Genomic DNA, 19,359 nt, shown 5'->3' on the forward strand with positions numbered 1-19,359 from the left:
TTAGAATTTGAATGTTGTCAATAAATGCTGGAGTGATGTAGGATTGTTAATACAATTGATTATAGACCAATTTATTATACTGCGTCCATGTGTATAGGCTGCAAGGACGTTGAATTTAAGTTGTTTTCAAGTCAATGAAAAAAACGACATCTTCTCAACTTTCACTTTCAACTAAAACTGAATGTGTATTGGATGTTGGGCATAGTCTTATTTTCAACATCTTTTCAATTACATTTTGCTGGGTGGGATATTTTCCATGCATGGAAAGGGGTTGGAGGCAAAGGACAAATAAATAAGTGCTACCAAACATAACAAGCATTTCACAAACACTACAGTGTATAAATAAGACGCATTAAATAAAACCACAATGAGGACAAGTTTTCATTAATCATTGGGTACATCGTACGAAAAGCATCAGAATTATCTTAAATAGGGAAATAATTCAAGTTCAGAATCACAACATAAAATACATAGGCATTTCATCATTAAGTCCTTTAGGAAATAATGTCTGGTGGGCTGTCCAAATCAATAACCAATAAGCAGAAACAGTTTGTGATGTATTGAAAACCTAAACATAACATGTGCTATATACACAAACATCTGCCACAATAATCATATTACTTGTATTTTTATTAAACAAGCACCGTATAAACTGTACAAGCACCAGAAACACTTGTTTTGACAAGTAGCAATAAATCACTGATATCGATTAGGGGGGAAATCAGGTTGAACGTGATGTTGAAACTAACACAACTAAACAAACACATGGAAATGGGAGATATATTTTACCTCACTGATTAGAGGACAACCTGCAGAAGACAGTCAGCTACATTTGGGAGTGATGCATTTAAATGTAGGGGTCACTAAACAAAGGAACACAACACTTATTTGTCATAACTCATCGCTAAAATCATTTGTGTGACAGGAGGGAGATGAGGTTGCACATCCTGTTAAACTAACAGCTCAAAAACCACACGGAATCTGGGAATAATGTGTACATCCCTGGTTAGAGGACAATTTGTAGAAAACAGCCAGATACAGATACATTTGAAGTGTTGCATTTTGATTCAAGTGGGTCACCAACGTGGTAAGTGTAACGACCCTTTCAGAGCCTGAGGCTAATATCCATATCATGTTGATGAAGGGGCAAACGTTTAGGGTTCTACATTGTCCTACTACAATGTGTTAACATTCTACATTGTGAAATTAATTTATTGATATCATGAAACAACTCCATGTATTTTCTGATATTTGATCAGAGATCTTTTATCAGATTATCTCTGGTCAGAGCTAAGAGGTTTCTTTCCTGTGTGTGTTCTCTTGTGTACAGTCAGATTGCGAGATGCAGCAAAACTCTTCCCACATTGATCACAGCTATAAGGTTTCTCACCTGTGTGTGTTCTCTGGTGTAATGTCAGCTGGTCAGATCTAACAAAAGTCTTCCCACACTGATCACATGTATAAGGCTTCTCCCCTGTGTGTATTCTCCTGTGTACAGTCAGACTCCCAGAATGAACAAAATTCTTCCCACATTGATCACAGCTATAAGATTTCTCTCCTGTGTGTGTTCTCTGGTGTAGAGTCAGCTGGCCAGATCCTGAAAAACTCTTCCCACATTGATCACAGCTATAAGATTTCTCTCCTGTGTGTGTTCTCTGGTGCACAGTCAGCTGCCCAAATTGACCAAAACTCTTCCCACATTGATCACAGCTAAAAGCTTTCTCTCCTGTGTGTATTCTCTGGTGTAACATCAGTTCGCTAGATCTTGTAAAACTCTTCCCTCATTGATCACAGCAATAGGGTTTCTCTCCTGTGTGTATTCTCTGGTGTAGAGTCAGATTGCTAGATGCAGCAAAACTCTTCCCACATTGATCACAGCTAAAAGGTTTCTCTCCTGTGTGAGTTCTCTGGTGTAATGTCAGCTGGCGAGATTGAACAAATGTCTTCCCACATTGACCACAGCTATAAGGTTTCTCACCTGTGTGTGTTCTCTGGTGTAATGTCAGCTGGTCAGATCGAACAAAAGTCTTCCCACACTGATCACATGTATAAGGCTTCTCCCCTGTGTGTATTCTCCTGTGTACAGTCAGACTCCCAGAATGAACAAAATTCTTCCCACATTGATCACAGCTATAAGATTTCTCTCCTGTGTGTGTTCTCTGGTGTAAAGTCAGCTGGCCAGATCCTGTAAAACTCTTCCCACATTGATCACAGCTATACGATTTCTCTCCTGTGTGTATTCTCTGGTGTCTTGTCAGATTGCCAGATCCTGTAAAACTCTTCCCACATTGATCACAGCTATAAGGTTTCTCTCCTGTGTGTGTTCTCTGGTGTACAGTCAGCTGGCCAGATCCTGTAAAACTCTTCCCACATTGATCACAGCTATAAGGTTTCTCTCCTGTGTGTATTCTCTGGTGTCTTGTCAGATTGCCAGATCCTGTAAAACTCTTCCCACATTGATCACAGCTATAAGGTTTCTCTCCTGTGTGTATTCTCTGGTGTAGAGTCAGATTGCTAGATGCAGAAAAACTCTTCCCACATTGATCACAGCTAAAAGGTTTCTCTCCTGTGTGTATTCTCTGGTGTAATGTCAGTTCGCTAGATCTTGTAAAACTCTTCCCACATTGATCACAGCAATAGGGTTTCTCTCCTGTGTGTATTCTCCTGTGTACAGTCAGCTTCCCAGAATTAACAAAACTCTTCCCACAGTCAGAGCAGCAGTGAGTTCTCTTCCCTGTGGATCTCTGCAGGTGTTTATTGAGGTGTTCTGATCTGGAGAGACTCTTCTCTGCCTCTTCAGCATCATGAGGTTGTTGAGGCTCCCCAGAGGACCCACGATAGTCCCGTCTCTCTCCTGTGTGAACAACAAAGTTAGACAGATGATTAAAGGCCCACAACAGCAGAAATCCACTGTAAAAGGTGATGCCAACAGCGTAGCCATGATGTTGTACAACAATTGACATCTGTAATGAATGTAAAAATGATTTGACAATTGTCTTAAAATGAGAAAGAATAGTCATATTTTGTCTTGTTTTCACATAAGTAGTAACATCGATGATTGTAAGCTAGAAATAAGTTATTCATGTTGTTGAACCTCTAAGCAGTGTGCCAGACGACTTTTGGTCTCCAATATTCTGCCCCTTTCTGTGTTTGGACTATAAGGGCGACACAATTTGGTTGCAGAAACTCCTCCCTGCTAATAAGGAAACCACTAGTTATGGATGTAGTATATCTGGTAATGAGGAAACCACTAGTTATGGATGTAGTATATCTGGTAATGAGGAAACCACTAGTTATGGATGTAGTATATCTGGTAATGAGGAAACCACTAGTTATGGATGTAGTATATCTGGTAATGAGGAAACAACTAGTTATGGATGTAGTATATCTGGTCATGAGGAAACCACTAGTTATGGATGTAGTATATCTGGTAATGAGGAAACCACTAGTTATGGATGTAGTATATCTGGTAATGAGGAAACCACTAGTTATGGATGTAGTATATCTGGTAATGAGGAAACCACTAGTTATGGATGTAGTATATCTGGTAATGAGGAAACCACTAGTTATGGATGTAGTATATCTGGTAATGAGGAAACCACTAGTTATGGATGTAGTATATCTGGTAATGAGGAAACAACTAGTTATGGATGTAGTATATCTGGTCATGAGGAAACCACTAGTTATGGATGTAGTATATCTGGTAATGAGGAAACCACTAGTTATGGATGTAGTATATCTGGTAATGAGGAAACCACTAGTTATGGATGTAGTATATCTGGTAATGAGGAAACCACTAGTTATGGATGTAGTATATCTGGTAATGAGGAAACCACTAGTTATGGATGTAGTATATCTGCTAATGAGGAAACCACTAGTTATGGATGTAGTATATCTGCTAATGACGAAACCACTAGTTATGGATGTAGTATATCTGGTAATGAGGAAACCACTAGTTATAGATGTAGTATATCTGGTAATGAGGAAACCACTAGTTATGGATGTAGTATATCTGGTAATGAGGAAACCACTAGTTATGGATGTAGTATATCTGGTAATGAGGAAACCGCTAGTTATGGATGTAGTATATCTGGTAATGAGGAAACCACTAGTTATGGATGTAGTATATCTGGTAATGAGGAAACCACTAGTTATGGATGTAGTATATCTGCTAATGAGGAAACCACTAGTTATGGATGTAGTATATCTGGTAATGAGGAAACCACTAGTTATGGATGTAGTATATCTGCTAATGAGGAAACCACTAGTTATGGATGTAGTATATCTGGTAATGAGGAAACCACTAGTTGTGGATGTAGTATATCTGGTAATGAGGAAACCACTAGTTATGGATGTAGTATATCTGGTAATGAGGAAACCACTAGTTATGGATGTAGTATATCTGCCTGGAGCAAAAATGGTGAGCGAAGATGATCGTTTTTCACAATGTATTCTGAATATTACAGCGCACTATCAGGACAAGATCAGGAGTGCTACTCAAGTAAACTCACATTAAGTTCTGTCTATTCACTAATTCAGCACTGTGGGGGAAAACTCAGGAGAGTTCTCATAGGCTGACAGCAAAAATAGCCTCCATTTACAGGTTGCATATGAGTGCATTTCACATTACTTTTGGATTATAATTGTAAAGCTCGTTTGAACCTCCTGCTTAATATGTTTGTGTTATTGTCGCAAATCAACTGCTTTACACTTAAAAAACACTTCAACCAGTAAAATGCTCTTTGGCTAGCTTTAACATCAGCCTGACAATGAGGGTTTGTACACTAAGTGTTTAACAAATTGGCCCATAACTTCACCTAACAATAACATAGACGTAGGACTATAAATCATTTAATATTTCAGGTGAAACATGGACACTAAAATGTCTGTCGTGACGTTTCATAACCTGATCACCAGATAATTTTGTGAATAATCCCACTAGGCTACTCTGTGATGTGTTGTCATTCTAAATGTCCTGAATAAAGGAAAATAGCTCTGTGTGTTGAACAATAGCCTATCCATCAAGGAACAGTTCTCTACACATTATGAGCTAAGTATCTCCGTTTCCAAACGGACTAACGAGACCCTACTGTAAATCAAGCAGACAATAACACTTTATAAACATCAATTTGTTAGGGATGTTGGATCCAACGTGGAGCACGGCATAACTGTCTTTACCAGAGTAATGAATGAAGAAGCACTTTGGTTGTTGTTGCATGTTGTGGCTTCTGTCATGTGACTGTCATTCAGAAAATGATTTCCTGGATCAGCTGATGATAGTTGAACATGTGACTGTAACTAAACAGCTACAGTATTAAGAATGATGTGTAATTATTGAAGAACTGCGTTAATGACAGTATCCATTTGAGTGCTGTCATTAAAGCTAAGATTAAAAAAAAATAAAAAATGTATTTCACCTTTATTTAACCAGGTAGGCTAGTTGAGAACAAGTTCTCATTTACAACTGCAACCTGGCCAAGATAAAGCAAAGCAGTGCGACAAAAACAACAGAGTTACACGTTGGATAAACAAACGAACAGTCAATAACACAATACAAAAATCTATATACAGTGTGTGCAAATGAAGTACGGAGGCAAGGCAATAAATAGACCATAGTAGTGAAGTAATTACAATTTAACACTGGAGTGATAGATGTTCAAGTAGAAATACTGGTGTGCAAAAGAGCAAAAAAAGTCAATAAAAACATGGGGATGAGGTAGGCAGTTGGATGGGCTATTTACAGATGGGCTGTGTACAGCTGCAGCGATCAGTAAGCTGCTCAGATAGCTGATGCTTAAAGTTAGTGAGGGAGATATATGTCTCCAACTTCAGCGATTTTTGCAATTCGTTGCAGTCATTGGCAGCAGAGAACTGGAAGGAAAGGCGGCCAAAGGAGGTGTTGGCTTTGGGGATGACCAGTGAGATATACCTCCTGGAGCGCGTGCTATGGGTGGGTGTTGCTATGGTGACCAGTGAGCTGAGTGAAGTCGGCCTAGCAAAGACTTATAGATGACCTGGAGCCAGTGGGTTTGGCGACGAATATGTATACCAGGTCGATTAGAAAGGCCTGCTCGCAGAAGTGTTCTAGGGAGCATGTGACAGTGATGAGGGGTGGCCGTTTGACCGCAAACCCATAACGGATGCAGGCGATGAGGCAGTGATCGCTGAGATCCTGATTGAAAACAGCAGAGGTGTATTTGGAGGGCAAGTTGGTCAGGATAATATCTATGAGGGTGCCCATGTTTACAGATTTAGGGGTTGTACCTGGTGGGTTCCTTGATAATTTGTGTGAGATTGAGGGCATCTAGCTTGAATTGTAGGACGGCCGGGGTGTTAACCTCACTAGGGTAGGGGGCACTGTTTTCACCTCCGGATGAAAAGCGTGCCAAAGTAAACTTGGTAGATTTGGATAGAAAACACTCTAAAGTTTCCAAAACAATGTCTGTGAGTATAACAGAACTGATATGACAGGCGAAAACCTGAGAAAAATACATCCAGGAAGTGGGATTTGTTGTTGTTGTAGTTTTCCATTGACTGCCTATACAGATTCCATTGACTTAGGTCTCAAATTGCACTTCCTAGGGCTTCCACTAGATGTCAACAGTCTTTAGAAATAGTTTCAGGCTTGCATCCTGAAAAATGAGAGTGTAAGACCACTCTGAATGAGTGGACCATTCAGTATCTCAGAGATTTTTCATGCGCGAGACCGAGAGCGCACCTTTCTTGTTTACCTTTTATATTGACGACGTTATTGTCCGGTTGAAATGTTATATATTATTTAGGCTAAAAACAACCTGAAGATTGATTATAAATATCGTTTGACATGTTTCTATGAACTTTACTGATACTTTTCGGATTTTTCGTCTGGCTGTTGTGATTGCCTTTGAGCCTGTGGATTACTGAACAAAACGCATGAACAAAACGGAGGTTTTTGGATATAAAGAGAGACTTTATCGAACAAAACAAACATTTATTGAGTAAATGGGAGTCTTGTGAGTTGCAACGATATGAAGATCATCAAAAGTAAGTGATTCATTTTATCGCTATTTCTGACTTGTGTAACTCCTCTACTTGGCTGGTAACTGTTACTAATGATTTGTCTGCTGGGCGCTGTTCTCAGATAATCGCATGGTATGCTTTCACGGTAAAGCCTTTATGAAATCTGACACCGTGGTTTGATTAACAAGAAGTTAATCTTTAAACCGATGTATAACACTTGAATGTTTTATGAATTCTTATAATGAGTATTTCTGTTTTTGAATTTGGTGCTCTGCAATTTCACTGGATGTTGGCCATGTGGGACGGTAGCGTCCCACACCCCCTAGAGAGGTTAACCTCTTATGGCTAGGGGGCAGTATTTTCACGGCTGGATAAAAAACGTACCCGATTTAATCTGATTATTAGTCCTTTTAAGTCCTATTAGTTCTTATTAGTCTTAAAATAATTGTTATGCTTTTTGTGAACGTTTATCGTGAGTAATTTAGTAAATTGTTAGTAAATTCCCCGGAAGTTTGCGGGGGGTATGCTAGTTCTGAACGTCACATGCTAATGTAAAAAGCTGTTTTTTGATATAAATATGAACTTGATTGAACAAAACATGCATGTATTGTATAACATAATGTCCTAGGTGTGTCATCTGATGAAGATCATCAAAGGTTAGTGCTGCATTTAGCTGTCTTTTGGGTTTTTGTGACATTATATGCTAGCTTGAAAAATGGGTAGTCTGATTATTTCTGGCTGGGTAGTCTGCTGACATAATCTAATGTTTTGCTTTCGCTGTAAAGCCTTTTTGAAATCGGACAGTGTGGTTAGATTAACGAGAGTCTTGTCTTTAAATAGCTGTAAAATAGTCATATGTTTGAGAAATTGAAGTAATAGCATTTCAAACGTTTTGAAAACCCCCTAGAGAGGTTAAGCATATCCCAGTTTAGGTCACCTAACAGAACAAACTCTGAAGATAGATGGGGGCCAATCGATTCACATATGGTGTCCAGGGCACAGCTGGGAGCTGAGGGGGGTCTGTAACAGGCAGCAACAGTGAGAGACTTATTTCTGGAGAGATTCATTTTTTTAATTAAAAGCTCGAACTGTTTGGGCTTAGACCTGGAAAGTATGATAGAACATTGCAGGCCATCTCTGCAGTAGATTGCAACTCCTCTCATTTTGATGGAAAATGTTGTAGTTGGGGATGGAAATTTCAGAATTTTTGGTGACCTTCCAAAGCCAGGATTCAGACACGGCAAGGACATCAAGGTTGGCGGAGTGTGCTAAAGCAGTGAGTAAAACAAACTTAGGGAGGAGGCTTCTGATGTTAACATGCATGAAACCAAGGCTTTTACGGTTACAGAAGTCAACAAATGAGAGCGCCTGGGGACACACAGGGCCTGGGATAACCTCTACATCACCAGAGGAGTAGGGTGAGGGTACGGCAAAAGGCTTTCAGAACTGGTCGGCTCCCTCTAGTCAGGTTATAGTGATGACTGGCTCCCTCCCTCTAGTCAGGTTATAGCGATGACTGGCTCCCTCCAGTCAGGTTATAGTGATGACTGGCTCCCTCCAGTCAGGTTATAGTGATGACTGGCTCCCTCCAGTCAGGTTATAGTGATGACTGGCTCCCTCCAGTCAGGTTATAGTGATGACTGGCTCCCTCCAGTCAGGTTATAGTGATGACTGGCTCCCTCCAGTCAGGTTATAGTGATGACTGGCTCCCTCCCTCTAGTCAGGTTATAGTGATGACTGGCTCCCTCCCTCTAGTCAGGTTATAGTGATGACTGGCTCCCTCCCTCTAGTCAGGTTATAGTGATGACTGGCTCCCTCCAGTCAGGTTATAGTGATGACTGGCTCCCTCCAGTCAGGTTATAGTGATGACTGGCTCCCTCCAGTCAGGTTATAGTGATGACTGGCTCCCTCCAGTCAGGTTATAGTGATGACTGGCTCCCTCCAGTCAGGTTATAGTGATGACTGGCTCCCTCCAGTCAGGTTATAGTGATGACTGGCTCCCTCCCTCTAGTCAGGTTATAGTGATGACTGGCTCCCTCCCTCTAGTCAGGTTATAGTGATGACTGGCTCCCTCCAGTCAGGTTATAGTGATGACTGGCTCCCTCCAGTCAGGTTATAGTGATGACTGGCTCCCTCCAGTCAGGTTATAGTGATGACTGGCTCCCTCCAGTCAGGTTATAGTGATGACTGGCTCCCTCCAGTCAGGTTATAGTGATGACTGGCTCCCTCCAGTCAGGTTATGTTGACGACTGGCTCCCTCTAGTCAGGTTATAGTGATTTTGGGGCTCCCGAGTGGCGCAGCGGACACTGCATCTCAGTGCTTGAGGCTTCACTACAGACACCCTGGTTCAAATCCAGGCTGTATCACAACCGGCCGTGATTGGGAGTTCCATAGGGCGGCGCACAATTGGCCCAGCGTTGTCCGGGGTAGGCAGTCATTGTAAATAAGAATTTGTTCTTAACTGACTTGTCTAGTTAAATAAAGGTTACATTTAAATACATTTAAAAAATAGAGTTTCATGACAAACCATTTTTTACAAATCCGGCAAGGCACCAATTTTGAGAAGGGTTTAAAACAAAGGTTTCAAACCAATTCATGAATGTAATTGAATCTAGGTATGTCTTGCCTTTAATGTAATGGCATGAAAAACAATTGGCTGAATATTATACAATGACTTAACAGCTCTAATAATTTGCCTCCACAGGAAATCTACACTGGCAATTCTAGAATATACTATATAGCCCAGAAACCTGGTTAAACTATCATTATGACATCATGGATGAATTCTAGAATATACTATATAGCCTAGAAACCTGGTTAAACTATCATTATGACATAATGGATGAATTCTAGAATATACTATATATCCTAGAAACCTGGTTAAACTATAATTATGACATCATGGATGAATACATTTGAGTGGTTACACTCCTCCTTCCCCCATCCCTCAGCTGTTTACCAAACCAAGCCTCTGGGCAGCCATTTTGTTACTGTTGAAAAAACCCACACAACCCTGCAATCTGCAGTTCATACAACAACAAAGCTGTCATTCCACCAGTTTTGGTAATAAGATGATTAGGGGGTGGAGAAATGTAACTACTTTCAAATTCATAGACAGACCTATGGATGCAAGGACTGACCATCCATGATATCAACATTATAGTTTTAACTATGTTGAGGCTATACAGTGTTGGTTTACATTTCTAAACATTGGAGTAAAAAAAAGCTTATTTGGGGTTCTGATGGGGTACAACAGTCGAACTAAGCTCATGAGGCATGTGTTATATTCTTCAAGAATCAATGGCTATAAATTAATAATTTAAAAGTCGCAATATGGATGTAGCTATTGCATATTTCAGCTTTAACACCACACATCAGTTCAACAACTGCAGAGTTTGTGCCTCTGTATTTAAGACAGTACTTACTAGTGTTAATCAGGGAACGGTTTCTCAAAACCATCTTATGGCTAAGTTCACCGTTAGAACCATTGGACGCCTTAAGATGCGTTTGGGAAACCGGGCCCAGATGTCCAGTTTCCTCCTCTATCGATGTAACAGTCATCTCCCCCTCTTCCTCTTTCACTCCATAAACTGCATCCTCCTCTTCTTTTACTGTAACATCCTCCTCCTCTTTCACTCTGAACGCGTCTTTTTCTTCTTTCACAGTAACGGCCTCACCCTCTACTTCTTGTTTTACTGTGATGTCCTCCTCTTCATTAGCAGGAGAGTAGCTCAGTGACCGCATGGTCGGAGATGTTAGCTAGCTAGGCTAATGCTAACTTAACCAGCCCGCTAGCTGAATAATAACAACAACACCGTAAATATGAAATTAAATCGGATAACTAACTAGACGACAGAAGTGGGTTTAAAACACAGTGGTTAATATACACTAAAGCGTCTAAAGAGCTTTATTTGGTCGGCTATTTTGTCTAGCAACCTACGGAGGTGGCTGACTAATTGTTGCTGCTGTTTAAAGAAGCGTTCCCTCCACTACATTATACGTCACACCAACAGCATTGCGTTAAATTCCCACACCGCCATCTGCTGACTGGAGTGGGTAACGCAGTAGAGTAAAATGTTTATTTAATTTTCAGACAAAAGTTAAAGGGTAGGAATCCGGGACGTCGCTAGGCCTAAATATTCAATAGCCTAAATATTCATTAGCCCCCCTTAAATAAATCAATATCAGTCAATATATTTTTTCTGTAATTAATTTTTTCCGTGAACAGTTACATCGCATCTTAAACTTTTTATGGGGCCGCACTAGGACCAGGGGAGGCTGCTGCTGCACTAGTGACTGTTAGAATTTATTCAGTAAAGATGGTGGACAGAAACACTAGGAGAGAGGGATACCCCTACACAGAACTGATCTGGATCAAAGATGGCGGACAGACATACTAGGAGAGAGGGGTACCCCTACACAGAACTGAACTGGATCAAAGATGGAGGACAGAAATACTAGGAGAGAGGGGTACCCCTACACAGAACTGAACTGGATCAAAGATGGAGGACAGAAATACTAGGAGAGAGGGGTACCCCTACACAGAACTGATCTGGATCAAAGATGGAGGACAGAAATACTAGGAGAGAGGGGTACCCCTACACAGAACTGAACTGGATCAAAGATGGAGGACAGAAATACTAGGAGAGAGGGGTACCCCTACACAGAACTAAACTGGATCAAAGATGGAGGACAGAAATACTAGGAGAGAGGGGTACCCCTACACAGAACTGAACTGGATCAAAGATGGAGGACAGAAATACTAGGAGAGAGGGGTACCCCTACACAGAACTGAACTGGATCAAAGATGGAGGACAGAAATACTAGGATGGAAGCAAATGTAAGGGATTATAACGTCATAACGAATCATGCAAAAACATGTACAGTGTTTTGTTTTGTACACTTTGTACAAAATAATAAAACGCAGAACCACAGGATGTTTCTTAACATAACTCTTTATTAACTAGTTACAACTCCATGTTAGCCTATCTCCAACCACGATCAACTGCCCACGATCAACCGTCTGGGTGGTCCCAACCAATCACCGCACAGTATGACACGGCGGCAAAATGCATCCAACCATAACTCAGCATGTATTCACATATGAATATTACATCCCCCTTCTTTTAAACAAAATACAAATGTTTTACATATTCTAAGCTTTTCTTTTGGATACATGCTCTGTAGTTTGAACTCAAGGTAAGTAACCATTTATATTGCATACTACACCAACTGAATCAACATAGACTCTGAAACAATGATCCAACATACTGTTACTTTTCAAACAAGGGATTCTCAGCAACTCAGCTTCACTGTAGAAATTACATCTTAACATTTCAAACAAATACAATACCAAAGCATGTCAAGTCAACTTTCAATAACAAGTTTACAGTCTGGAACTCTTTTAGGGCAGCGATCCGCCTACACCCTTTGACATTTCATAGGTCGAGGACAGCTCTGGGCTTGACCTCTCTTCCTGACCTTGTGCGATATGATGTTGAGCATGCTTCTGTGTCAGTCAACAGCTCTTGTGGTGTTGCAGGTAAGTGTGGTGTATGTTGTGCTGTGTGTGTGTTTAGTCCATCACGTTCTCTTTCAGGGGAACAGTTCATCTCATCAGTGTGTTGTTCTTTTGTGTTCAGTAAGTGACGACGATTGCGGCGGTACACCGCTCCTTCTGCTGTGCGGACGTGATATGAACGTTCAGTGTCAGCTGGCTGGATGACGACTGCTGGCTTCCAGAGGCCATGCTCCTGGATTCTAACTGACTCTCCGCCGATCAGTGGTGGCAGTGGTCTAGCTGACCTGTCGTAGTATCGCTTTTGTTGTTGTTGTCTCTGTGCACGTTTTTCATGCATTTCCTTGTAGCTGACGACCTCAGGTTGCAGCTGCTGGTTGGTGCTGGGAAGGGTTGAGCGAAGTCTGCGGCTCATCAACAGCTGGGCTGGTGATTTGAAGTTGTCAACTGGAGTGTTGCGGTATTCAAGGAGACTGAGGTAGGGGTCTCTCTTGTCTGCTTTTGCTTTGTCCATGAGTGATTTAGCAATCTGCACAGATTTTTCAGCAAGGCCATTACTTTGAGGGTAATGTGGGCTTGTGGTGACATGTGTAAACTCCCATGCTTTTGTGAAGGATTCAAACTCATTTGATTTGTAACAGGGCCCATTGTCAGATATTAAAGTCTCTACAATGCCATGCCTGGCAAAGGCTGCTTTCAGCTTGTGTATCACAGCTGCAGATGTGGTGCTGTGAAGCTTGTCGAGTTCGAAGTATCTGCTGTAGTAGTCCACTGTTACGATGTAGTCCTCGTTGTTCCAGGTGAACAGATCGGTTGCCACGACCTGCCAGGGTCGGTCTGGGATACAGTGAGGTAACATTGGCTCTTTGGTGTTTGAGGGGCGTCTTTCAAGACAGATGGTGCATCTACCAACAATGTCCTCTATTTGTTTGCACATTCCAGGCCAAAACAAAATGTCCCGTGCTCTCTGTTTGCACTTTTCCATGCCCATGTGTCCAGCATGGATCTTTGTCGAAATCTCTTCTCTGAGACTGGTAGGAATAATGATTTTCTCTCCTTTGAAAATGATTCCGTTGATCTGTGATAGTTCATCACGATGGTTCCAGAATTCTGAGACGCTCTGAGGGCATTTTCTCCTCTCCTCAGGCCATCCATCCTGTATGACTTCCCTCAGCTGTGTGAGTTGTGAGTCCTTGTCTGTTTCTGCTTGGATCTCCTACAGTTTTGTGTCACTAACTGGTAAGTTGCTGTACACAGTGTGCACTTGCATGTCCATGCCCTCACTGAGGCTGCTGTCCTTGTAGGTCAGAAACTTCCTGGAGAGTGTGTCTGCGACAGGGATGTCTTTGCCTGGACGGTGAGTGATTGTGAAGTCATATTTTTGTAGTTGAAGGATCATTCTCTGTAGCCTTGGCGGGGCTGCAGCTAGTGGTTTCCTCATGATTGACTCAAGGGGCTTGTGGTCGGATTCCACAATGACTTGTCGTCCATATACGTACTGATGGAAACGTTTACATCCGAACAGAATGGCATAGAGCTCCTTTTCGATTTGAGCGTAGTTGATTTCACAGTCTGTGAGAGATTTGGAAGCGTAGCCGATGGGCTTTCCTTCTTGCAGTAGCAACATGTAAGTAGCACTGCACCTAGTCCATACTTCGACGCGTCCACTTGGAGTCTGAGCTCTTTGTTGGGGTCGTAGTAGGCAAGGATTGGTCCTGGTTCTCTCGTGATCAAGTCTTTCAAATTCTGGAAAGCAATGTCGTGTTGCTTGTCCCAGAGAAACTCACTGGACTGCTTTAGCAGTTGACGAAGGGGTGCATTAGCATTGGAGAGGCTGGGTGCGAACTTGGCTAAGTAGTTGACCATGCCAAGCACTGTTTCCAGCTCTGCACGGTTCTTTGGTGGCTCCATTTCTTTTATGGCTGAGATCTTCTGTGGATCTGGCTTGATTCCATTCGCTGTGAGAAGATGTCCGAAGTAGCTGACCTCTGTAGCGCTGACTGTGCTCTTCTCGGGGTTGAGCCGGACTCCTCTCTCGCGGGACCTTTGCAGCATCGCGCGGAGGTTTCGGTCGTGCTCCTCTTTGGTTCGACCATAAACAAGGATGTCGTCCACAATTGCCACAACTCCGTCGAGGCCTTCATATACTTCGTCAATCTTTCGCTGAAACTCGTCTTGGGCTGAGATAATCCCAAAAGGCAGGCGACGGAACCTGTAGCGTCCAAACGGTGTGTTGAATGTTGTGAGCTTAGATGACTCTTCTGTGAGCTTGATAGCCCAGTAGCCTGATCTAGCGTCCATGACACTGAAGTAGTGTGCTCCCGCTAGCTTGTGCGTGATACCATCTAGCGTCGGTAAAGGGTAATGGGGCCGTTTGATAGCCTTGTTCAAGTCTCTTGGGTCGAGGCATACTCGGAGCTTGCCTGTGCGTGGTTTCTCCACCACCACTAACGCGTTTACCCAGTCAGTCGGTTCTGTAACCTTGGTGACTATGTCAGATTGCTCCATGCTCTCCAACTCTTTCTTCAGACGGGCACGGAGAGCAAGGGGGATCTTTCTCGGTGGGTAGACCACAGGGGTTGCGTCTGGGTCAAGGTGAATGGTACATTCTCCTGGGAATAATCCTATTCCTGTAAAGACATCAGCAAACTCCTCCAGTACATTTTCTGTCTCTACTGGTGCTGTTACTGATAAAACTAGCTTGATGAGGTCCATGTCTAAACATGCTTTAAGACCTAGCACTGCAGGTGCTCTAGTGTCAACAACGTAAAAGTCCAACATCATGTCACTTTCCTTGTATTTGCATTTGAAAGTGCATGTGCCTTTTACTGGGAGCTGTTCACCACCATAACCGGTCAGTCTGCGCATGGTGGGCTGTAGCTCGCACTCAGATGTCAAGCTGCGGTATTTATTCAGAGGAATAATGTTTACTTGTGCACCAGTGTCTAGTTTGAACTTTAGCTTTGTGCCTTGTGTTCCTATCTCAATGTCAGCAAAGGCTTGCTCTGTCTCTGATATGTGACTTTTCTGTGTCACTGAATCAATAAACAGTTCATCATCATTTGACTCTTTGATTGACATTTCATCTTCACTCACTGTGTGTACTGTTTTTCCACGGTAAGCTCTGCACACTTTTGCAAAGTGATTCCATTTACCACATTTAGTACACTGTTTGCCTTTAGCTGGGCAATTTCCTTGTTCGCCATGCACTTTGTATCCACAATATCCACATGTTTTGAGTCTGTGTCGCTCTGTTTTGGAGTCATGTCTCTCCGTTCTGAAACGCTCTCTCCGGGCACCGGAGGTGTGCTTTGATGTCTGCCTGACTGCGTGCACTGCTTGTTCACGTGATGCGCTCGTGCTGCGGCGCGAAATGCTTTTCATCTGAGCCTGTGCTAGCTCGTGAGATCTGGCTATGTCGATAGCTTTGTCCAGCGTTAGCTCAGACCCAACATTCAAAAGTTTCTCTCTCACTCGCGGTGAGTGTATTCCAAATACAATACGGTCCCTGACCATCTCATCCTTGTTTGCATAATCACAGTCTTTCACAAGCAGACGCAGCTCAGTCACAAACTGTTCAAAAGACTCGCTAGCTCCCTGTACTTTCTCATGGAATTTGTACCTAGCGAAAATTGTATTAGTCTTCGGCACAACATATGCTTCAAAACGATCGTAGTATGTTTTCAGTACCTTTGATTCAGCCTCGGTAAGTGTCCATGTGTTGTAAATATCTAGAGAGGTTAATATAATCTTAAACTTTTATGAAATAAATGAAAAATAAACGTTTGGTTCCTCAACTGCGTTGCCCAGTCCAGTCAGCAGATGGCGATGTGCGTCTTTTAGGTTCAGGCGATGCTGCCAGTGTGACGTAGAATCTAGTGGACGGGACGCTCCTTCAACAACAACAGCTAGTCAGACACCTCGGTAGCTTTCTAGCAAACATAGCTACAACATTCACGCTCTTTACACTGTTTTGGTGTATATTAGTCGCTGTGTATTAAACACACTTCTGTTGTATGTACTTGTTGGACCATTTAATTATATATTTACGTTGTTTGTCAGCTAGCTGGTTTCACTCACGCTGCCAAACATACCCTCGTAAAACTGACTATCCTACCGATCCTTGACTTCGGCGATGTCATTTTCAAAATAGCCTCCAACACTCTACTCAGCAAACTGGATGCAGTCTATCACAGTGCCATCCGTTTTGTCACCAAAGCCCCATATACCACCCACCACTGCAACCTGTATGCTCTCGTCGGCTGGCCCTCGCTACATATTCGTCGCCAAACCCACTGGCTCCAGGTCATCTATAAGTCTTTGCTAGGCCGCCTTCACTCACTGGTCACCATAGCAACACCCACCCATAGCACGCGCTCCAGGAGGTATATCTCACTGGTCATCCCCAAAGCCAACACCTACTTTGGCCGCATTTCCTTCCAGTTCTCTGCTGCCAATCACTGGAACAAATTGCAAAACTTTCTGAAGTTGGAGACATATATCTACCTCATTACCTTTAAGCATCAGGTATCTGATCAGCTTACCGATCGCTGCAGCTGTACACAGTCCATCTGTAAATAGCCCATCCAACTGCCTACCTCATCCCCATGTTTTTATTTACTTTTTTGCTCTTTTGCACACCAGTATTTCTACTTGCACATCATCATCTGCACATCTATCACTCCAGTGTTCATTTGTTAAATTGTAATTACTTCGCTACTATGGCCTATTTATTGCCTTACCTCCGTACTCCATTTGCACACACTGTATATAGATATTTGCACACACTGTATATAGATTTTTCTATTGTGTTATTGACTGTACGTTTGTTTATTCCATGTGTAACTCTGTGTTGTTTGTGTCGCACTGCTTTGCTTTATCTTGGCCAGGTCGCAGTTGTAAATGAGAACTTGTTCTCAACTGGCCTACCTGGTTAAATAAAGGTGAAAAACAAAATGTAATTAAAAATACATTTAAAAAATCATAACTTTATTGACAACACCCAAATGGATACGGTCATTAACTCGGTTCTTAATACTGTAGCAAACATTATATTAAGCAGGACATTCAAGCGAGCCTTACAATTTTAATCCAAGGTAGTGTGAAATGAACTCATCATCAACCTGGAAATGGAAGTTACTCCCCTGAGTTTCCCCCATTCACATTCAGAATACATTGTGAAAAACTAAAATCTTTGCTCACCATTTTTGCTCCAGGCAGATATACTACATCCATAACTATCGGTTTCCTCATTAGCAGATATACTACATCCATAACTAGTGGTTTCCTCATTAGCAGATACACTACATCCATAACTATCAGTTTCCTCATTAGCAGGGAGGAGTTTCTACAACCAAATTGCATGTGCATCGCCCTCGTGCCGCAATTTTAGCAAACACAGAAAGGGGCCTATATTGGAGACCAAAAGTCGTCTGGCACACTGCTTAGAGTTTCAACAACATGAATAACTTATTTCTAGTTACTACTAGTGTGAAAACAAGACAAAATATGATTGTTGCTAAGTTGACTGTCTTAATTGTCAAATAATTGAACAGACGTCAATTGTTGTACAACTTCATGGGTAGGACCTTTTACCTCAAATAAACAATGGATTTCTGCTGTTGTGGGCCTTTAACCATCTGTCTGACTTTGCCGTTCACACAGGAGAGAGGCGGGACTATCGTGGATCCTCTGGGGAGCCTCAACAACATCATGAAGCTGACAAGGCAGAGAAGAGTCTCTCCAGATCAGAACACCTCAATAAACACCTGCAGAGATCCACAGGGAAGAGAACTCACTGCTGCTCTGACTGTGGGAAGAGATTCACCTCATCAGGCATTAAAATTCATCAGAGAACACACACAGGAGAGAAACCTTATAGCTGTGATCAATGTGGGAAGAGTTTTGTTCAATCTGGCCATCTGACATTACACCAGAGAACACACACAGGAGATAAACCTTATAGCTGTGATCAATGTGGAAAGAGTTTTGCTGCATCTAGCACTCTGACGCTACACCAGAGAACACACACAGGAGAGAAACCTTATAGCTGTGGTCAATGTGGGAAGAGTTTTGTTCAATCTGGCCATCTGACAGTGCACCAGAGAACACACATAGGAGAGAAACCGAATAGCTGTGATCAGTATGGGAAGAGTTTTTTACTGAGTCTCGTCGTCTGACTAAACACCAGAGAACACACACAGGAGAGAACCCTCATAGCTGTGACCAGAGATAATCTGATAAAAGATCTCTGATCAAATGTCAGAAACTACTTACATGAAGGAGTTGTTTCATGATATCAATGAACTAATGTCACAATGTAGAATTTTTGAACATTGTAGTAGGAGTATTTTAATGATGTCCCAATGTAGAACCCTAAACGTTTGTCCCCTGTTCTATTGATTTCAACATGATATGGATATTAACCTCGGGGAAATCCAGGCTCTGAATTGGAAGAGTTATTATTTATGTGATTTAACAAAAAGTTACTAACAAAAAAGTTGTTACACTTACCACGTTGGTGACCCACTGGAATCAAAATGCACCACTTCAAAATGTAGCTAGCTGTTTTCTACAAATTGTCCTCTCACCAGTGATGTACACATTACTCCCAGATTCCGTGTGGTTTTTGAGCTGTTAGTTTTAACAGGACGTGCAACCTCATCTCCCTTCTGTCACACAAATGATTTTAGCATGATATCGATGAGTTATGACAAATAAGTGTTGTGTTCCTTTGTTTAGCGACCCCTAAATTTAAATGCATCACTCCAAAATGTAGCTGACTGTCTTCTGCAGGTTGTCCTCTAACCAGTGAGGTAAAATATATCTCCCATTTCCATGT

At 42.0% G+C, this 19,359-nt stretch overlaps 1 pseudogene; it reads right to left on the reverse strand.

Annotated features, from left to right (window-relative positions):
- Positions 1-99: 99 nt before the first annotated feature.
- LOC145875648 (uncharacterized) lies at positions 100-17,042 on the reverse strand (annotated as a pseudogene).
- Positions 17,043-19,359: the final 2,317 nt, after the last annotated feature.

The sequence above is a fragment of the Salmo salar genome, unplaced genomic scaffold (genome assembly GCF_965601325.2).
Source record: "Salmo salar unplaced genomic scaffold, fSalSal1 ptg000306l, whole genome shotgun sequence".
NCBI classification, from domain to species: Eukaryota; Metazoa; Chordata; class Actinopteri; order Salmoniformes; family Salmonidae; genus Salmo; species Salmo salar.